Raw genomic sequence first — 23,365 nt, 5'->3', positions numbered from 1 at the left:
TGTCGTTGCTATGACTATACGGACACTTCTTACGTCTTCCCCTGGATGCCTTTACGTGATGACGATTCCAACGGGCTCGATTGCTCGTTCACAGGCACTACAAATGAAAAAAACCTTTAGCTAGCAAGTCTTTTCTTGCTGCGTAACGCGCGTGGAAGACACCGACCCTCTCCTGTTCCAAGCATTAGTTTAGCCTGTTATATTTCTCCGGTCATCTTTTCACTCGTTATAGGAGTTACAAACATCACAAAGTAGTTAATTTAAAGCGTTTTATAGCAATTTATATCCGTTTAGTGCGATTTTGGGACATTTATTTTTGCAACGATGTGAAAAGTTGGGAACGCTTTTCAGTTCATCCCGAACGTAGTTGACATTTCCACATGGCAAGAGGACAGCTTTCCACCAAAAGACGATTTCTCCCAAGAAAGGATCCTTTGCCCAAGATACTGATGGAAGAACAGCTCAAGGTAGGACATTTTTATTATGATAAATCGTGTTTCTGTCGAAACATTTTAGTGGCTTAGGACGCCATGTTTTTTGACGTAGCTTCGCTTGGCGCAAACTGTATTGAAAAGTAAGGATAAATTAAAAAATGTAATAACGCAATTGTATTAAGAATTAAATTGTCTATCAATCCCTGTCCACCCTATATTTTTTAGTCACGTTTATGAGTATTTATGTATAAGAGTAGATCACTGTCTAAGTGGCGCAAGGACGTTTTCTTTACCAGCTTGTCTACATTTCACATTGTCTAACCATGATTTTGGTGGCTAAATATAAACATTTTCGATCAAACTGTATATGCATGTTGTAATGTGATGTTACAGGAGTGTCATCGGAAGAATTCTGAGAAGGTTAGTGAAAAAATTAATATCTTTTGGCGATGTTGACTTTTATCGCTCACTTTGGCTAGAATCAATGCTGGGCTGCTATGTGCTATGTGCTACGCTAATATAACGATTTATTGTGTTTTCGCTGTAAGACACTTAGAAAATCTGAAATATTGTCTGTATTCACAGGATCTGTGTCTTTCGATTCGTGTATGCTGTGTATTTTTACGAAATGTTTGATGATTAGTAGTTAGGTAAACACGTTGCTCATTGTAATTATTCTAGTCCATTTGTGATGGTGGGTGCAATTGTAAACTATGCCATATACCTGAAATATGCACTTTTTTCTAACAAAACCTATCCCATACCATAAATATGTTATCAGACTGTCATCTAATGAGTTTTTTTGTTGGTTAGGGGCTATAAATATCTTAGTTTAGCCGAATTGGTGATGGCTACTGGTGTTGGTGGACAAATAAAAGATGGTGGAATATGCTAATGTGTTTTTAGGTAATAGATGTACATCTTTACATATTGTGTCTTCCCTGTAAAACATTTTAAAAATCGGAAATGTTGACTGGATTCATAAGATCTGTGTCTTTCATTAGCTGTATTGGACTTTAATGTGTGAAAGTTAAATATTTTAAAAAAATATTTTTTTTGAATTTCGCGGCACTGGTTTTTCAGTGGGGGGGGGGGGGGTGTGCCGCTAGCGCCACGCTGATCCTAGACAGGTTAAACGTTAGCTTTCTTACATGGCACATATTGCACTTTTACTTTCTTCTCCAACACTTTGTCTGTATCTGCTTTTTTGGTCCTGCAATAATCAGTATCGGTATCGGCGTAGAAAAATCATAATCGGTCGACCTCTAATTTAAACAGAACAAATCTGAGGGGGCATGTGCCCCTGTGCCCTCTGGCAAGAACAGAGCCCAGGGCCAAGATCTAACAACACACAGTGCCTTCGGAAAGTATTCAGACTCCTTGAATTTTTCAACATTTTGTTACTTTACAGCATTGTTCTAAAATTGATTAAATAAATAAAAAATCCTCAGCAATCTACACACAATACCCCATAATGACAAAGCAAAAACAGGTTGCTAGAAATGTTTTCAAAAACAGAAATATTTACATATGCATTCAGACCCTTTGCTATGAGACTCGAACTTGAGCTCAGGTGCATCCTGTTTCCATTGATCATCCTTGAGATGTTTCTACAAACTTTATTGGAGTCCACCTGTGGTAAATTCAATTAATTGGACATGATATGGAAAGGCACATACATGTCTATATAAGGCCCCACAGTTGACAGTGCATGTCAGAGCAAAGACCAAGTAATCAGGTCAAAGAAATTGTCCGTAGAGCTCCGAGACAAGATTGTGTCGAGTCACAGATCTGGGGAAGGGTACCAAAACATTTATGCAGCATTGAAGGTCCCCAAGAACACAGTGGCCTCCATCATTCTTTAATGGAAATAGTTTGGAACTACCAAGACTCTTTCTAGAGCTGGCCCCCCGGCCAAACTGAGCCATCGGGGGAGAAGGGCCTTGGTCAGGGTGGTGACCAAGAACCCGATGGTCACTCTGACAGAGCTCTAGAGTTACTCTGTCGATATGGGAGAACATTCCAGAAGGACAACCATCTCTGCAGCACTCCACCAATCAGGCCTTTATGGTAGAGTGGCCAGACGGAAGCCACTCCTCAGTAAAAAGGCACATAACAGCCCTTTTGGAGTTTGACAAAAGTCACCTAAAGACTCTCAGACCATGAGAAACAAGATTCTCTATTCTGATGAAATCAAGATTGAACTTTTTGGCCTGAATGGCAAGCGTCACGTCTGGAGGAAACCTGGCACCATCCCTACATTGGAGCATGGTGGTGGCAGCATCATGTTGTGGGAAGTTTTTCAGCGGCAGGAACTGTGAGACTAATCAGGTTCGAGGCAAAGATGAACGGAGCAAAGTACAGAGAGATGAAAACCTGCTCCAGAGCGCTCAGGACTTCAGACTGGGGTGAAGGTTCACTTTCCACCAGGCAATGACCCTAAGCACACAGCCAAGACAACGCAGGAGTGGCTTCAGGACAAGTCTCTGAATGTGCGAGAGCCCGGACTTGAACCCATTTGAACATCTCTGAAGAGACCTGAAAATAGCTGTGCAGCAACGCTCCCCATCCAACCAGACAGAGTTTGAGAGGATCTGTAGAGAAGAATGGGAGACACTCCTCAAATACAGGTGTGCCAAGCTTGTAGTGTCATACCCAAGAAGACTTAATCTTCCAAGATGTTTTAATCGATGCCAAAAGTGCTTCAACAATGTACTGGGTAAAGGTTCCTATATAAATGTAATATTTCTGTTTTTAATAAATTAGCAAAGCATTCTAAAAAACAGTTTTTGCTTTGTCATTATGGGGTATAGTCTGTAGATTGATGAGGAAAAATAGTTTTAATCAATTTCAGAATAAGGCTGTAACGTAACAAAATGTGTAAAAAGTCAAGGGGTCTGAATTCTTTCCGAAGGCACTGTACATCACTCATATAGGAGGAAAGGGGAAAAACACCCACTTCTGACCACATCAGCCACAAGACCATTCCATCTCCAGTAATTCATAAACTGGCTCTTCATAACAAGCAAATAGCCACAGAGACACTTACCTAGAGTGGACTCGTCCTTATCCTTAGTGGACTCGTACTCGATTGGCTGCTTGACGACAGTGATGTCTTTGAAGGTGCACAGGAAGAGAACGACTTTGTCTTTCTCATTTCTGATGGGGGCCACCTGCATGTAGAACCACACTGGTACCCCTGCAGACAGAAAATATTCTTTACAATGTAGTATTAACAATTGCTTTTCTCATAAGGTCCACTTTACATTTTCCTTTCTATACAATAATCTACAGTACTTATACAATGTCAACAATTAAATTGGAACACTCACTGTTCTTTCTGTATAGAAGGACCTCAAAGCAGTTGGACTCATAAGAACCAAAGGTCTCTTTGACTTTGTCTGTCGTCTTCTTGTCCGTCAGCTCTCCATACATAAAACTGGAAGAAAAGTGACAAATAAAATCAAAAGGATTAGTCATCTGACATATGACCCTGAAAGGGATACTTCAGGATTTTGGCAATGAGGTAGTTTCACGATCCAATGCTAACTAGCGTTATCGCAATGACTGGGGGGAATGGCCCTAGCCCTCACCCTCCGATCCAACAAGTCCCAGACGTGCTCAATGGGATTGAGATCCGGGAACTGGCAAATCTGGTGCAGTCCATGAAGAAGAGATGCACTGCAGTACTTAATGCAGCTGGTGGCCAAACCAGATACTGACTGTTACTTTTGATTTTGACCCCCCCCTTTGTTCAGGGACACATTATTCCATTTATGTTAGTCACATGTCTGTGGAACTTGTTCAGTTTATGTCTCAGTTGTTGAATCTTGTTATGTTCATACAAATATTTACACATGTTAAGTTTGCTGAAAATAAATGCAGTTGACAATGACACAACGTTTCTTTTTTGCTGAGTTTATTATAGACATGTTTGCGCAGTGGCGAACCCATAGGCTTTCAGTGTGTGACAGGTTTGTTATTCTGAAAGGACAGCAACCGTAATACCAGTGCACTCATTTAGGAGAATGCACTTTTTGCAAAACACAAAGGGCCAGTGGTGCAGTGGAGGGTATACGCAGGTATACTGTAAGTCATATACCCACGTTTTTTCTTATTTTTATTCAACCTTTATTTAACTTCTTCTTAATAGGGGGCGCTGTTTTCACTTTGGGAAAAAATTGTGCCCAAATTAAACGGCCTCGTACTCTGTTCTAGATCATACAATATGCATAGTATTATTACTATTGGATAGAAAACACTTTGAAGTTTCTAAAACTGTTTGAATTATATCTGTGAGGAAAACAGAACTCATTTGGCAGCAAACTTCCAGATAGGAAGTGAAAATTCTGAAAATGGGGCTCTGTGTCAGGGCCTGCCTATTCAATTGGCTTATATTTATGGATCTGTATGCACTTCATACGCCTTCCACTAGATGTCAACAGGCAGTAGAAGGTGGAATGGGGTGTCTAGCTTGATGTGAGGCATAATGAGAGCTTTTGGAGTGACAGGTCCGCTCTTTAGTCAGTTTTCAACTGCGCGCCGGGGAACCTCACATTGTCTTCTGAAAAGCGTTCGGTATACACGACGAATTGCTCCGGCTCTGATTTTATTGGATACATATGAGAAGAACATCATAAAGTAGGATTTTCAACCGAGTTTGACCAGTTTATTCAACGTTTATTGGGAATTTTGGAATTTTTCGTTCCAGGCGCAGCGATTTCTTGGACACGTGAGCTCCACATGGCTAGCCAAAGTTGCTAATTCGACAGAAGAAATGGACATTCTAAAACCAAACAACGATTTATTCTTGAACTAGGACTCCTTGCACAACATTCTGATGGAAGATCATCAAAAGTAAGAGACTATTTATGATGTTATTTCGTATTTTTGAGTAATATGTTGGCTCCAACAAGGCAGAGAATAGGTGAGCGCTGTCTCACAATATCGCATGCTGTATGTTGTACTAAAGTTATTTTTTTAAATCTAACACAGCTGTTGCATTAAGAACCAGTGTATCTTTCATTTGCTGTACAACATGTATTTTTTAGTAAAGTTTATGATGAGTTCTTTGGTTAGATTAGGTGACTGTCCAAAATATCTCATTGTGCATTGTGGCTACGTATTCACAATGTAAAACCACGATTTGTAGCTCTAAATATTCACATTTTCGAACAAAACATAAATGTATTGCATAACATGATGTTATAAGACTGTCATCTGATGAAGTTGTCCAAAGGTTAGTGATTCATTTTATCTCTATTGCTGGGTTTTGTGAAAGCTATGTTGGCGGTGAATAAATGGCTTTGTGTGTTTGGCTATTGTGGTGAGCTAATATAAATACATATTGTGTTTTCGCTGTAAAACATTTTAAAAATCGGAAATGATGGCTGGATTCACAAGATGATTATCTTTCATTTGCTGTATTGGACTTGTGATTTCATGAAATTATATTATATGATATCCCTGTCCCGTTAGGCTAGGCTATGCTTGTCAGCTTTTTTGATGAGGAGGATCCCGGATCCGGGAGAGAGAAGCGGTAGAGGTTTTAACAGATTGTGACTGGCAGAACAGGTGTTGTATGTGGAGGATGAGGGCTGCAGTAGATATCTCAGATAGAGGGGGAGTGAGGCCTAAAAGGGTTTTATAAATAATCATCAACCAGTGCGTCTTGACGGGTATACATAGATGACCAGTTTACAGAGGAGTATAGAGTGCAGTGATGTGTCCTATAAGGAGCATTGGTGGCAAATCTGATGGCAGAATGGTAAAGAACATCTAGCCACTCGAGAGCACCCTTACCTGCTGATCTATAAATGGTGTCTCCGTAATCTAGCATGAGTAGGATGGTCATCTGAATCAGGGTTATTTTGGCAGCTGGGGTGAAAGAGCGATTACGATAGAGGAAACCAGGTCTAGATTTACATTTAGCCAGCAGCTTTGATTTGTGCTGAGAGAAGGACAGTGTACCGTCTAGCCATACCCCCAAGTACTTGTATGAGGTGACTACCTCAAGCTCTAAACCCTCAGAGGTAGTAATCACAATAGTGGGGAGGTGTTCAGAACAAGGTTAAGGGTAGAGAAAGCTTGTTGGGCACTAAGAAAGCTTTGTTGTAGAGCATTTAACACAAAAATCCAGGGAGGGGCCAGCTGAGTATAAGACTGTGTCATCTGCATATAAATGGATGAGAGAGCTTCCTACTGCCTGAGCTATGTTGTTGATATAAATTGAGAAGAGTGTGGGCCTAGGATTGAGCCTTGGGGTACTCCCTTGGTGACAGGCAGTGGCTGAGACAGCAGATTTTCTGACTTTATACACTGCACTCTTTGAGGTAGTTAGCAAACCAGGCCAAAGACCCCTCAGAGACACCAATACTCCTTAGCCGGCGCACAAGAATGGAATGGTCTACCGTATCAAAAGCTTTGGCCAAGTCAATAAAAAGAGCAGCACAATATTGCTTAGAATCAAGGGCAATAGTGACATCATTGAGGACCTTTAAGGTTGCAGTGACACATCCATAACCTGAGCGAAAACCAGAATGCATACCCGAGAGAATACTATAGACATCAAGAAAGCCAGTCAGTTGATTATTGACAAGTTTTTCCAACACTTTTGATGAACAGGGCAAAATAGAAATAGGCCTATATCAGTTAGGATCAGCTTGATCTCCCCCTTTAAATAAATGATGAACTGTGGCTGCCTTCCAAGCAATAGGAACCTCCCCAGAAAGGAGAGACAGGTTAAAAAGGATGGAGATAGGCTTTGTGATGATAGGGGCAGCAACCTTAAAGAAGAAAGGGTCTAAACCTTCTGACCCAGATGTTTTTTTGGGGTCAAGTTTAAGGAGCTCCTTTACCACCTCGGACTCAGTGCCTGCCTGCAGGGAGAAACTTTGTAGCGGGGCAGGGGGAAAAGGAGGGAGAAGCATCGAGAATAGTCGCATTAGAAGGGGTGGGAGATGAAGAAATGTTGGACGGGCAAGGAGGCATGGCTGAGTCAAATAGGAATCCTGACTTAATGAAATGGTGATTAAAGAGCTCAGCCATGTGCTTCTTGTCAGTAACAACCGCATCATAAACATTAAGGGACATGGGCAGCTGGGAGGAAATACTAAATGTGTCTAAGGTGCAGGGTTACATAACCGGGTGGAAACCGCCTAGTGATGGCTATTTAACAGTCTGATGGCATTGAGATAGAAGCTGTTTTTCAGTCACTCGGTCCCAGACTTGTCAACGTTAACCCTCACAAACTTTTACAGAGGCACAAATGAGAGCATCCTGTCGGGCTACATCACTGCCTGGAACAGCAACTGCACCGCCCACAGCCGCAAGGCTCTCCAGAGGGTGGTGCGGTCTGCACGACGCATCACCGGGGGCAAACTACCTGCCCTCCAGGACACCTACAGCACCCGATGTCACAGGAAGGCCAAAAAGATAATCAAGGACAACAACCACCTGAGCCACTGCCTGTTTACCCCACTACCATCCAGAAGGCGAGGTCAGTACAGGTGCATCAAAGCTGGGACCGAGAGACTGAAAAACAGCTTCTATCTCAAGGCCATCAGACTGTTAAACAGCCATCACTAACACAGAGAGGCTGCTGCCTACATACAGACTTGAAATCATTGGTCACTTTAATATATGGATCACTAGTCACTTTAATAATGCCACTTTAATGATGTTTACATATCTTGCATTACTCATCTCATATGTATATACTGTATTTTATACCATCTATTGCATCTTGCCTATGCCGCTCTGTCATTGCTCATCCATGTATTTATATGAACATATTCTTATTCCATTCCTTTAATTACAGTTGAAGTCGGAAGTTTACATACACTTATGTTGAAGTCATTAAAACTTGTTTTTCAACCACTACACAAAGTTCTTGTTAACAAACTATAGTTTTGGCAAGTCGGTTAGGACATCTACTTTGTGCACGACAAGTAATTTTTCCAACAATTGTTTACAGACAGATTATTTCACTTATAACTGTCACGTTCGTCGTAATGTGGAAAAGAGGAGGACCAAGGCGCAGCGTGATATACATACATTCTTATTATTTATTTAACGAAACGAAGAACACTAAACACACTATCAAAATAACAAACGAACGTAACGCTATATAATCAATAAGTGCAGACACAGGCAACTTACACATAGACAATAACCCACGAAATACCCAACGGAATATGGCTGCCTAAATATGGTTCCCAATCAGAGACAACGATAAACAGCTGCCTCTAATTGAGAACCAATCTAGGCAACCATAGACATACAAACACCTAGATAAGACAACACCCCATAAACATACAAAACCCCTAGACAAGACAAAAACACATACATCCCCCATGTCACACCCTGACCTAACCAAAATAATAAAGAAAACAAAGATAACTAAGGTCAGGGCGTGACAATAATTAACTTTATCATAATTCCAGTGGGTCAGAAGTTTACATACACTAAGTTGACTGTGCCTTTAAACAGCTTGGAACATTCCAGAAAATTAAGTCATGGCTTTAGAAGCTTCTGATAGGCTAATTGACATAATTTGAGTAAATTGCAGGTATACCTGTGGATGTATTTCAAGGCCTACCTTCAAACTCAGTGCCTCTTTGCTTGACATCATGGGAAAATCAGCCAAGACCACAGAAAAAAAATTGTAGACCTCCACAAGTCTGGTTCATCCTTGGGAGCAATTTCCAAACGCCTGAAGGTACCACGTTCATCTGTACAAACAATAGTACGCAAGTATAAACACCATGGGAACACGCAGCCGTCATGCCGCTCAGGAAGGAGACGCGTTCTGTCTCCTAGAGATGAATGTACTTTGGTGCGAAAAATGCGAGTCAATCCCAGAACAACAGCAAAGGACCTTGTGAAGATTTTTTATTTATTTATTTATTTTTATTTTATTTTACCGTTATTTTACCAGGTAAGTTGACTGAGAACACGTTCTCATTTGCAGCAACGACCTGGGGAATAGTTACAGGGGAGAGGAGGGGGATGAATGAGCCAATTGTAAACTGTAAAGATTCTGGAGGAAACGGGTACAAAAGTATCTACATCCACAGTAAAACGAGTCCTATATCGACATACATAGGCAGCTCAGCAAGGAAGAACCCACTGCTCCAAAACCGCCATAAAAAATCCAGACTACGGTTTGCAACTGCACACGGGGATAAAGATCGTACTTTTTGGAGAAATGTCCTCTGGTCTGATGAAACAAAAATAGAACTGTTTGGCCATAATGACCATCGTTATGTTTGGAGGAAAAAGGGGGATGCTTGCAAGCTGAAGAACACCATCCCAACCGTGAAGCACGGGGTTGGCAGCATCCTGTTGTGGGGGTGCTTTGCTGCAGGAGGGACTGGTGCACTTCACGAAATAGATGGCATCATGAGGCAGGAAAATTATGTGGATAAATTGAAGCAACAATAAGTCTCAACCTTTAAGTCTTTACTGAAGACTTATCTCTTCAGTAGGTCATATGATTGAGTGTAGTCTGGCCCAGGAGTGTGAAGGTGAACGGAAAGGCTCTGGAGCAACAAACCGCCCTTGCTGTCTCTGCCTGGCCGGTTCCCCTCTCTCCACTGGGATTCTCTGCCTCTAACCCTATTACAGGGGCTGAGTCACTGGCTTACTGGTGCTCCTTCATGCCGTCCCTGGGAGGGGTGCGTCACTTGAGTGGGTTGAGTTACTGACGTGATCTTCCTGTCTGGGTTGGCGCCCCCCCCCCCCCCCCCCCCCCCCCCTTGGTTTGTGCTGTGGTGGAGATCTTTGTTGGCTATACTCGGCCTTGTCTCAGGATTATAAGTTGGTGGTTGAAGATATCCCTCCAGTGGTGAGGGGGCTGTGCTTTGGCAAAGTGGGTGGGGTTATATCCTTCCTATTTGGCCCTGTCCGGGGGTATCTTCGGATGGGGCCACAGTGTCTCCTGACCGCTCCTGTCTCAGCCTCCAGTATTTATGCTGCAGTAGTTTATGTGTCGGGGGGCTAGGGTCAGTTTGTTATACCTGGAGTACTTCTCCTGTCTTATCCAGTGTCCTGTGTGAATTTAAGTATGCTTTCTCTAATTCTCTCGTTCTCTCTTTCTTTCTCTCTCTCTGAGAACCTGAGCCTTAGGACCATGCGTCAGGTCTACCGGGCATGACGACTCCTTGCTGTCCCCAGTCCGCCTGGCCTTGCTGCTATTCCAGTTTCAACTGTTCTGCCTGCGGTTACGGAACCCCTACCTGTCCCAGACCTGCTGTTTTCAACTCTTAATGATCGGCTATGAAAAGCCAACTGAGATTTATTCCTGATTATTATTTGACCATGCTTGTCATTTATGAACATTTAAAAAAAATCTTGGCTCTCTCTAATTTTCTCCTTCTCTCTTTCTTTCTCTCGGAGGACCTGAGCCCTGGGACCATACGTTGGGACTGCCGGGCGTGGTGGCTCCTTGCTGTCCCCAGTCCGCCTGGCCTTGCTGCTGTTCCGGTTTCAGCTGTTCTGCCTGCGGTTATGGAACCGCCACCTGTCCCAGACCTGTTGTTTTTCAACTCTTAATGATCGGCTATGAAAAGCCAACTGAAAATGATTCATGATTATTATTTGACCATGCTTGTCACTTATGAACATTTTTGAACATCTTGGCATAGTTCTGTTATAATCTCCACCCGGCACAGCCAGAAGAGGACTGGCCACCCCTCATAGCCTGGTTCCTCTCTAGGTTTCTTCCTGGGTTTTGGCCTTTCTAGGGAGTTTTTCCTAGCCACCGTGCTTAACACCTGCATTCTAGCTGTTTGGGGTTTTAGGCTGGGTCTCTGTGCAGCACTTCGAGATATTAGCTGATGTACGAAGGGCTATATAAAATAAACTTGATTGATTGATTGAACATCTCAAGTCATCAGTCAGGAAGTTAAAGCTTGGTCGCAAATGGGTCTTCCAAATGTACAATGACCCCAAGCATACTTCCAAAGTTGTGGCAAAATGGCTTAAGGACAACAAAGTCAAATTATTGGAGTGGCCATCACAAAGCCCTGACCTCAATCCTATAGAAAATGTGTCGGCAGAACTGAAAAGGCGTGTGCGAGCAAAGGAGGCCTACAAACCTGACTCAGTTACACCAGCTCTGTCAGGAGGAATGGGCCAAAATTCACCCATCTTATTGTGGGAAGCGTGTGGAAGGCTACCCGAAACATTTGACCCAAGTGAAACAAGGCAATGCTACCAAATACAAATTGAGTGTATGTAAACTTCTGACCTACTGTGAATGTGATGAAAGAAAAATAAAGCTGAAAGAAATCGTTCTCTACTATTATTCTGACATTTCACATTTTTTAAATAAAGTGGTGATCCTAACTGACCTAAGACATGGAATTAAATGTCAGCAATTGTGAAAAAAAATGAGTTTAAATGTATTTGGCTAAGGTGTATGTAAACTTCCGACTTCAACTGTAGATGTGTGTGTATGTAGTGGAATTGTTAAATTACATGTTAGATTGCTGCATTGTTGGAACTAGAAGCACAAGCATTTCGCTACACTCGCAATAACATCTGCTAACCATGTGTATGTGACCAATAAAATTTGATTTGGATTTGGTAATTGGTTCCATTTGAAACCATTTCTATGATCACCAGGCAGTACAGGCCCTCATTCAGTACTAGTGGAACACCAGATACCAAGGGGTTTTCAGTGACTCTTGTAATATGATGTTCAGAATTACTTCACTTCATGAAGGACCTTTTGAAAGCATCCTACAGTGGTTTAGTGGTCATCTATAACAGCAGATACATTACACCTACAAAGGGGAAAATAAAATGATTACTATACTGCTATACAACAACCATCCTTACCTGCAAGTGCTGCTCTTCTGCATAACCTCCGTCCTGTGGAACCCTGAGAGCTTGCAGAATCCATCATTACTGTAGACTACAGGCCACTCCACGATCCGGGCATTCCCCAGGATGAAGCTGGTCTCTGGGAAGAGAGGTCAGGGAAACAGGTGTGTGGTGAGGGCTCTGGTGTTAAATGGCTGAAATATTCAGATGAGTTGGCACAACCCATTGGTGATATGTGTGGTGAGTGACCCCACACAATGTAGTCCAATACAGTGATGACGTATCCCTCAAATGTCTGTTTTTTGTTCTACACAATTACGTCACTACATTCAGTAGCTTATTCTATGTCCGCAACAACAATCATGCTTCAAGATTAGTGATTGGTTGATACACTTGGAATCCAGTACGATTAGTAAGGAAACTTTATTTTATTGTAATGTTTTCCACCAACTCCTCCAACTACCACACACAAATGCCATCAATCAGAGAGGGAGTTTACAGCACATATAATGCATGAACTCTACTGCCCACTCCATGACAGTCTCTGCATTAGGGATTCTATGCATCAGCTGCAGCAGTTTTACTGATGTCTGATAAACAAGTAGTAGAGGGGTTAATTCTACTTGAAGAGAGAAATAACAAGCAATATTATCCTTACAACAGCCTACAACTGCATCATACATACACTTACAATTCTAACAGCTTGTTTGTTAGTAGAGTATTTAACAGTCTTAAAATACAGTTCAATTTATTTTTGTAGGGTAAGAAAATGTGTTTTTTTGTTAGTAAATTTACATTTGTGTATATGAAATTTGGCCAAAAGAATAATGAAATTAATTACATAAAAATGTGTCAGCTTATTTTTATCGTATGTAAAGAATCCAAGCAGTACATCTCTCCACAATAGTGTAAAATCTTCATAAATGTGTTCAATTATAAATCTACTGATGTCTTGCCACAGTTTTCTTACATGTATAAAATGCCGAAAAAGATGCAACACTGTTTCTGGGTGGTCATTACAAAAGGAGCAATTTGAATTTATGTTTTCCTTAAACTTCTTCATATAGTTGTTGGCAGGGTAATATTTATGAATAATTTTAAAGGAAACCTCCTTAATTTTGTTAACCAGTAGGTATGTGTGTGGCAACATCCAAACTTTTTTCCAACAGATATTATCAATAAATCCATTCCAATAAGGCATGACATAAGGTATAGATACAACATCCTGCTGAAACAAGGTTCGTATCGCTCTGTTGTTGAATGGACCAAAAGAGAAACAAATCTTTCCTACTGATGAGTCAACAGGGTCAATAGAAGGTAGGCTCTGAGGGTCAGGTCTTGACACGTTCCTGAATAACAGAGCAACACCGGAGGGAATGGCGTCTAAAACAATTGCAAAATCTTTAGGTCTCTGCGTATACCGTGGATATTTGGTTAGGACGTGTCGTTATATGAATTTGTTCGTTTTGATTGACTCATTACTAAGCACTTCCAGAACTCCAGAAAAAAAGATCTGGTAAACCGCGAAGCATCTCTCTCTCCCACTCGTGCAGCTGCCAAACCAACACAGTCTCACATTCAATTCGCGCATATATGTACAAAATGTATTTCAGCAGATTTCGTGCGTTTTTGTGCATTTTTGGGGTGGTTCAATTCGTTTGAAAATACACGAATTTCTGTGCTACTTAATTCGTGCGAAAAGACACAAATTTAACCAGTAGGTGACACACAAGCCGTTGCAACAACCATGTAGCAGACGCGATAATTTGTATTTCATTTTTGTTCTTCTTAATGGCTAATTCAACGTCATGAATATACAGAAATGTTGTCTTTGTTTAACCATGTTTTAAAATGTGTCGTTGTATGCCTATATGTACTGTTTTAGACTTGCTGAACAGAATTTTTGAGAAAAGACGCACATTTACCTGCGACTTAATTCGTGGGAAATATTGTTTTATTAATGCCAATGCTGTTTTCTGTGCTTGATTTCGCTTAATACTTTTGATACTGGTGCACTTGTAATCAGAACGCCTTGTTGTCATGTAGGCAACCATACACGATTTTCTTCATAACCCATTTCATATTTCGTGGAGCCTAAATTACACCATTTTCTTCATAATGCATGTATTACATGTTAATGTAAAATAATGAATTATGTTGGCTTACACTTATGGCCTTTCCAAGGCCTTTCCATACTTTAAGGGAACATTTTAGCACTCGCCATATGGTTAGTGAGAAACGCCACATTGCAAATGTAAGGTCCCTTACTAGACGTCCTGCAACGTTTCTAAAATTCGCGGACGGCGTCGGGCCGTGCCCGGGGGAGAGATCTTTCAGGAAGTCATCAAACTAAATCTCTCGGACGTTCGGTTTCTGTTTTATAAAAATAACACATTTTGGTCATTTTTCCGCAGTCTAGGAAATTCCCACCAGAGGGAAAATAAATAATATTGCAAATGCACAAGCACATTGCAAATGTATGTGGCCTTTTCTCCTAAACGGAAAATATTTAGAAGACGTAATGGACAGTTGGCCCCGAACAAGATGGCGTCGAGGCTTCAACGCTTTTTGAGTTATGGCCATTTTTCTGGGATTAAAGGTCAAAAAACGTAAAGTAGGGTGCTAATTTGACCGCTTCACGTCAAAGTACATAAGCATACGGTGTCAGGAAAAAAAGAACCAGCCATTTATCTATCGTAATTTAAGAGAAATCGTACATTGACAAATTGGTCATGTTTACAAAAAGGAGTTAAAAAAAAAAATAATTACAGATCCAGTTGCAGTGTGTTCAGACGAACATTTTTTAAGTGGGTCTCGAAGCTCTGCCACTGCATCGCAGTGCTAGCTGCGCCACCAGAGTCTCTGGGTTCGCGCCCAGGCTCTGCCGCAGCCGGCCGCGACCGGGAGGTCCGTTGGCCTAGCGTCGTCAGGGTTAGGGAGGGTTTGGCCGGTAGGGATATCCTTGTCTCATCGCGCTCCAGCGACTCCTGTGGCGGGCCGGGGGCAGTGCGCGCTAGCCAAGGGGGCCATGTGCACGGTGTTTCCTCCGACACATTGGTGCGGCTGGCTTCCGGGTTGGAGGCGCGCTGTGTTAAGAAGCAGTGCGGCTTGGTTGGGTTGTGCTTCGGAGGACGCGTGGCTTTCGACCTTCGTCTCTCCTGAGCCCATACAGGAGTTGTAGCGATGAGACAAGATAGTAATTACTAGCGATTGGATACCACGAAGAAAAGGGGATAAAAGGATGGAGTGAAAAAGTACGGTGCTTAAAGACACACAAAGCCTGCAATGGCATTGCCATTATCTCCAGGCCGTGCCGAGTTCAACGAGATGCCCCGCTTGACCGTAGCTAGCTCGGTCTGAGTGCAGCGACCGTTACAAGAAGAAGGACCCAAATGACCCTTTGACCTCAATTTCATAGTTTTTTGCTTTTGGGAGACAGAGAGAGAACCGTTAAGGTTAGAAGCACAATTTGACCTCAGGAACGTTCCTAAGGTCCTCCCGATCTGTGCAAGCCTAACATTGACCGTGTGGCATTAACCCTTAATAGTTAAAAGAAGGTGTTTACATCAAACAGTTTACAATGACATGTCTCCCCATAGGAATACATTGCCTGCTCCCCTAAATTCAACCTGAAGCCTATGTGGGTTAATAATGCCTTATGAACCTGTCTTCGAAGACAATCCATCAAGCCACTATGAGGTCTACCTGTGTCGATTCTAAGCTTCCTGAAGCAACCGGAAGTGGTTAAATCACCCTAAAAGTGTTTGCCATACCCAACCTGCAGTTTGAGAGAAATAGTGCATTCAACCCTATGTAAATCAGTGAGTTCTTAACGTATAGACTTAAAACTCAGGATTCTGTAAAAGCCCACTCCAATGAGGATATGTGTTTACTTTCAGCTTCCTGTGCCAACCGGAAGTGCCATAATTGGTGTCAAAAGGGCTGTTTCGAAGGGTTAAAAAAGTCAAATCTTTCCAAAACTTAATATATGTGAATAGGCAACCCTCATGAACTGTAAATCAGTCATTCATCCCATCAGATTTCAAGGAAAAATTTACACACCCACACAGAAAGGATGGAGTGACACACTGAGGGGCTTAGAGGCAGACAGTGCCTGCAATAGTTACTTTTGTTTGAACTTTTAAAGAACCGTCAGACCTAGAGTTCTGAAACTTTACAAACCTGTTCTAGACCTCAGGTTGATTGTGCACGGTGAGTTATGTGGCTCTAGAAGGTTCTCGGACCGATAAAAAGCCTCGGTGCATTTGCATTGACTTCAATTCATTTTGAGCATTACAAAATGGTGACATTTAGAAAAGTCCCAGAGTTGCAAGACTAGGTGCATTGAAACCGGCTCGGCCCATAGAGACGGACCCCGACATTTCTGTCCGATAGCTCATTCAAGGACCCCGTAGCAAGGCATGGAAAAAAGTGGAATTTCAGCACCAATTAAGGTTTTGCTCGGGCACCGAATTACCTATCTAGCCGAAACTTGGGATTCGAGGTCGCCTCACATAGGGCTAAACATAATGTTAAAACTGGACCCGCAGCTAGAACATAACTACGTATTATTTGTTTTATTATGGTTTAAATGGAAGGCGCTGTGAATTTTGGGCCTGCTCTGAAATATGTGATAGTTGGCTTCTAAACGAGTTGGAAAAAGTGAGTTTGGAGTCAGATGGTATCAGTTTGGTGTCTGAAAATATCTAATTAGCTGATGGACACTGACTTGCTAGTTGACTTTTGTGCATTTGCAATATGTTTCAACAGTGAAAAACCACCAAAATAGCATTCTGAAATCACCACTAAAAATGACATCACCATAGCCGTGCCGAGTTCAACGAGATGCCCCGCTTGACCGTAGCTTGCTCGGTCTGAGCGCAGCGACAGTGACAAGAAGATGACCCTTGACCTACATTTCAAGTCTTTTGCTTTTGGGAGACAGAGAGAGAACTGTTAAGGTTTAGAAGCACAATTTGACCTCAGGAACGTTCCTAAGGTCTCTGTGCAAGCCTAACATTGACCGTGTGGCATTAACCCTTAACAGTTAAAAGAAGGTGTTTACATCAAACAGTTTACAATGACATCTCACCCCATAGGAACACATTGCCTGCACCCCTAAATTCATCCTGAAGCCTATGTGGGTTATGAATGTCTTATGAACCTGTCTTCAATGACAATCCATCAAGCCACTATGAGGTCTACCTGTGTTGATTCTAAGCTTCCTGGAGCAACCGGAAGTGATAAAATCACCCTAAAAGTGTTTTGCCATACCCAACCAGCAGTTTGTGATATATAGTGCATTCAACCCTGTGTAAATCAGTCAGTTCTTAACGTATAGACTTAAAACTCAGGATTCTGTAAAAGCATACCCCGATCAGGATATGTATTTACTTATAGCTTCCTGTGCCAACCGGAAGGGCCTTAAAATGGGGTCATAGGTGCTGTTTCGAAGGTTTAAAAAAGTCAGATCTTTCCAAAACTTTAAATGTGTGAATCGGTCAACCCTCATGAACTGTAAATCAGTAATTTCGCTAAACAGATGTCAAAGAAAAGCTCTCTCTCTCACACACACACACACACACACACACACACACACACACACACACACACACACACACACACACACACACACACACACACACACACACACACACACACACACACACACACACACACACACACACACACACAGCAAGGATGGAGTGAAAAAGTATGGTGCTTAAAGACACACAGAGCATTAAATGCTTTTAGGGGGGATCCAGACTTCCATACCCGCTCTGGGAGCGCTATACTACCGCCCCAAATCAATGGGTGCTGGCCTGAGTGATTTATGGAGGTTTTCAAAAAATATTCTGTTTTTTCTTCTGGAAAATATTTTATGTTTTTTCTTCTCGAGTCAATGGCCTGAGTGATTTAGGGAGGTTTTCAAAAAATATTCTAATTGCAAACTTTTCATGCACCTGGAATTTTTTTGGGGTTACCAGGCGTCATTTTTCAAAACGGTTGAAATTGATTTTAGGGGGCATCCAGAGTGTCACATGACCGGATGAGGTAACTATTCTTGTTCTTCTTGTAACTTTCCGGTAGGCTAGAAGCTTTCCAGTGTTTTGCTGCTCGACACAGGTCGATGCAGGTATTGCACTTGATTTATCGTTATCGTAACCGTAGGTGCAGCCAAGTGGAAATACGAAAGCTTTCTAGCTATTTCGCACTGACGGTAATTTGAACACAAGAACGTTTCTAGTGAAAAGGTGCTTACACTCAGAGCCATGTATTTACACTCATCCACCCTAGCCTTATTACGGGTTAACGTTTTGGTAATTTTGGTTGGCCAACAAAATGTAAGACTACAATGACTGCATACGTTTCCCCAAATGTTATACGAAAAAAAAAAGTTTTGTTATTGATGGACAATGGCAAGGCTGCCATTGTATTTTCAGTTACATTCTGTTCAATAAAAATGGTTTACACGTTTATTTTTTAAGAAATACATGGAACTACAACCGAATAAAACACCATTAACCATCATGCATTGCTTACATTCATTCTATCCTGAAAAGTCTGTTCAGAAAAAATTCGAAAACAGTACATATAGGCATAAAACCACAATGTTTTAATAGGGATTAAATAAAGACAATATATATATAACCTCTTATGGTTAAATGGTTAAAAAAAGACAAAATATCTATATATTCATAACGTAAAATAAATAAATACAGGCGATCGCGTCTATGGTTGTTGCAACGGCTTGTGTGTCGCCTACTGGTTAAATTCGTGTCTTTTCGCACGAATTAAGTAGCACAGAAATTTGTGTATTTTCAAACGAATTGAACCACCCCAAAAATGCACAAAAACGCACGAAATCTGCTGAAATACATTTTGTACATATATGCGCGAATTGAATGTGAGGCTGGGCTGGCCAAACAGCAGACCGCTGCTAAGCAGAGAGCGCAGTGAACGGACACCGTAATTGCACTTGGCCAAATCAATTCATTAAATAATTATACATTTACTCTGACACGTCATGACGCACCACTAACAGGTCAGCGACACACTTTGGGTCGCGACCCGTACTTTAAGACAGGCTGATGTAGAAAATAGTAAAAATAAAGAAAAACTCTGGAATGAGTAGATGTCCAAACGTTTGACTAGTACTGTATGTATAAACTGTAAATAGTTACATATCATCACTAAAACAATATATATACATTGTGGAATAAACTTTGAAAACAAACGACATAATATTTTACAAACTAAAGACAAGTCGTGTAAAAGAAAATTAAAAAAAGACGAATTATTTTTGACCAAAAAAAGGAACACAATCATCCAAACTAGCTTTCTCTTCTGGTTTCATTGCTTACCTTTGGTACACTGGACAAGGTTTCCCAAGAACGTATTTTGTGGTTCCACAAGCCCTCTCTTTGTCCCGGGCATCCTGGGGTCAGGTGATGGTCAGGGTGGTGAAAATATTTGCTGCTTCTTATAGGAGGACAAAAGTGTGGCGGCAGGGCAGCCTAGTGGTTAGAGCGTTGAACTAGTAACCGAAAGGTTGCAAGAACGAATCCCCGAGCTGACAAGGTAAAAATCTGTCTTTTGCCCCTGAACAAGGCAGTTAACCCACTGTTCACTTAAAATACAAATTTGTTTTTAACTGACTTGCCTAGTAAAATAAAAAAATATTTAACAGCCTCCTCATTGTAAAATGTTGCTTCAACTGCTCAGAACACACTGTGGCATAGACTCGCTCCTCCCGAGATGCGCTGCATTTTGTGTACAACACGCTCGTCGAGACAGGCGTAGGTGGGTCTCTAGATTTCCTACCTCTTTTTAGGGGAAATGTTTTTACGCACTCGCTTTTTTGTGTAGATGTTTTCACTGACACTTATTAAAACAATTACTGGAGCCTATGCACAAAACAATGTGCCTGCACATAATAGAACGTTAGATAACACAGGTAAATTACTAGACATGTATAATCAACATTTAATTAGGTTCATAAAGATGATCTCAAAAGAAATTGGATTGTATTGACTGTGCAGAGTCATCTCTGGTGAATGCAGAAAACACAGAAGTATATATTTGAGTCCCCAATGCAGATAATAGGCCCAACTCCTGGTGTCATTGAAAAATAAATGCACCTCCCTCCCAAATGTAAAACATATTTTCACATTACCCTCCCCTTGTACTGTAAAAAAATAAAATCACAAATCTCCCCCCTCATAAAAATAACAAAATGTATGATAAACACCACAAATAACTGTAGCAATCTTGTTTATACACTGAGTATACCAAACATTAGGAACACCTTCCTAATATTGAGTTGCACCGCCCGCTTTATCCCTGAGAACAGCCTCAATTCTTCAAGGCATCGAAAGCGTTCCACAGGGATGCTGGCCCAGGTTGACTCCAATGCTTCCCACGGTTGTGTCATGTTGGCTGGATCATTCTTGATGCACACGGGAAACTGTTGAGTGAAAAACCCATTAGCGTTGCAGTTCTTGATACAAACCGATGTGCCTGGTACCTATACCCCGTTCAAAGGCAGTTAAATATTTTGTCTTGCCCAATTCACCCTCTGAATGGCACACATACACAATCCATGTCTCAATTATCGCAACGCTTAAAAGTCATCAGTTAACCTGTCTCCTCCCCTTCATCTACACGGATTGAAGTGGATTTAACAAGTGACATCAATAAGGGATCAAATCTTTCACCTGAATTCACCTGGTCAGTCGTCAATGTTTTGTATACTCAGTGTAAATGTGGATATCGACTTGACCACTTCAGCCTGTTTTTCCACCTATAGTTTTCTGTGCCTATGCACCACACACACACAACCAATAAGTAACACTTTACCGACATTGAGTGCTTCATCATGGTTTGAGTTAACATTACAATCAAATTGAGTATGTCAAGCTCGACACAGACAATACACACCTCCCTATTCAGCATCGAAGGGTTGGTTTGACAATCTCAATGTCAGTAAACGTTTGTGTTTTGTAACAGTCTCATTCCATTCATCGAATGGCGGGTGCGCTGATTGGATGCTGGAATTATATTAGCATGGAGTGGATGAATGTGCGCAGATAGCCTACAGGAGACGTTTGAAGTAGCCTGATCAGATTAAAACATTGTGACTGGTAGCGTTTATGCTACACATAAAATCACATACATTTTAAAAGTTAAATTACAAATATTTAGGGTATATTGAAGCGTAATATTCGAGGAATAGCTGCATGGATCAGAAAGGAGGCTGAACGACAATTAAGCTTTCCTGAATAACTGGGCCTGCTAGGAACATAGGCCTACGTGGCCACACTATATAGGACGACTTTGGAGAATGATTCCTTTTATTTCACCTTTATTTAACCAGTTAGGCCAGTTGAGAACATGTTCTCATTTACAACTGCGACCTGGCCAAGATAAAGCAAAGCAGTGAGACAAACACAGAGTTACACATGGAATAACCAAACGTACAGTCAATAACACAATAGAAAAAAAATCTATATACAGTGTGTGCAAATGAGGTAAGATTAGGGAGGTAAGGCAATAAATAGGCTGTAGGGCGAAGTAATTACAAATTAGCAATTAAAACACTGGAGTGATAGATGTGCAGAAGATGAATGTGCAAGTAGAGATTTTGGGGTGCAAAGGAGCAAAAAAATATGGGGATGAGGTAGTTGGATGATCGACAAGACAGAACATTACCATCAGAAGTAAAAAAAAAAACAAAGGGAGTCACAGACATAGGGGAGATAATCAGGAAGGTGATGGAGTCCGGGTGAGTCTCATGAAGCTCAGGTGCGTGTAATGATGGTGGCATGACATAGACTGACCAGATGAATCCATGTGAAAGCTATTGAACCACTATTGACGTCAATTGTTAAATCCACTTCAATCAGTGTGGATCAAGGGGATGAGACAGGTTAAAAATATATTTTTAAGCATTGAGACAATTGAGACATGGATTGTGTACAGTGTTTGCTCTGCTAAAAGTTTTGCTATTATGCTGCGGGATTTAGAGGTAATTTGTGGTTTACTATGGTACCCTGCGTCACACGTCATTGCTCCAAACCAGCGCAAGGGGAATTAGAACACTGATTATGCTTTTGGGTCATACAGTGTCTTTGAGTGACAATGAATGGGCGACATAAACCTAAATAGAAACTGATAAATGTTCACGACTTCACTATTACTTACCAAAACTGTTGTTACACTAAGGTTTTTATTATTTTATTCTGTTAGGATAATTTTGCTCTTACTGTAGTAATGTATCCCACTCCTGACCGGTTACATTGTACAGTAACCGGCGCCATGGCCGGTTACTGTACAATTTACAATTTACAAATTTACTAACTCCTGCAGTTTCTAACACACAAATAGTTTAACAATTAACTATAGTGTTTCCCACATCCATCCCATTATCTCCATAGCTGTAGAAACATTCATATTTACTTTTTACAATAGTAAACCTATCATTATGAGGACCATTCAATTCAGTTCTTGTGTCATATGTTGCACATTCATGTTCTCCCAACATATTTAGGTTTAATTCACTTCTGCCTTTAGTGTTACCTAATGCCAGACTGCATTCTATGTTACACAAAGGAATGTAGTATTTTCTCTGAATACATTGAACATTTTCCATTTAACACATTCTTCAAATGATGCAAGTTCAGGTACTATCAAAAGATCAGACAACGGCGATTTGCTACACAAAATGCAATTGTCCATCCTATGTTAAGCTGTTGTGTACTTAGCCCACTTATACAAGTCATTCTTTACTGCTTTTCTACATTTTTGGTCTTTGTTTGATTCTGGGGTAGTTTCTTCACTATGGCAGTTAACAGATGTCCAGATTTTCTGCATCAACCCACTTTCTTGTGGTCTTGCTATTGTCTTAGTTGGTGTACTAGTCTCTAGTGGGAGGGGATTTTACAATTTCTTCTCTTCCTGCTTTCACCATACTTCTTGATTGTGCGTGAGTCTGTTGTTTCTGTACCAGTGTTCACTGTTGCTCTTGTCATGTCAATGTCATTATTCTTTTGTTGTTCTAACTTCAATTGTCTGTTAAGGGGACCATTCAAGAGCTGAAAAGT

At 41.2% G+C, this 23,365-nt stretch overlaps 1 pseudogene; it reads right to left on the bottom strand.

Annotated features, from left to right (window-relative positions):
* Window positions 1–19,989, bottom strand: part of LOC129813360 (potassium voltage-gated channel subfamily H member 5-like) — a 74,976-nt pseudogene extending 54,987 nt beyond the window's left edge.
* Between the last annotated feature and the right edge of the window lie 3,376 nt (window positions 19,990–23,365).

This window comes from Salvelinus fontinalis, chromosome 16, assembly GCF_029448725.1.
Source record: "Salvelinus fontinalis isolate EN_2023a chromosome 16, ASM2944872v1, whole genome shotgun sequence".
Taxonomy (NCBI): domain Eukaryota; kingdom Metazoa; phylum Chordata; class Actinopteri; order Salmoniformes; family Salmonidae; genus Salvelinus; species Salvelinus fontinalis.
The sequence above is the reverse complement of the archived record's forward strand: the minus strand, read 5'-3'. Positions and strand labels throughout refer to the sequence as shown.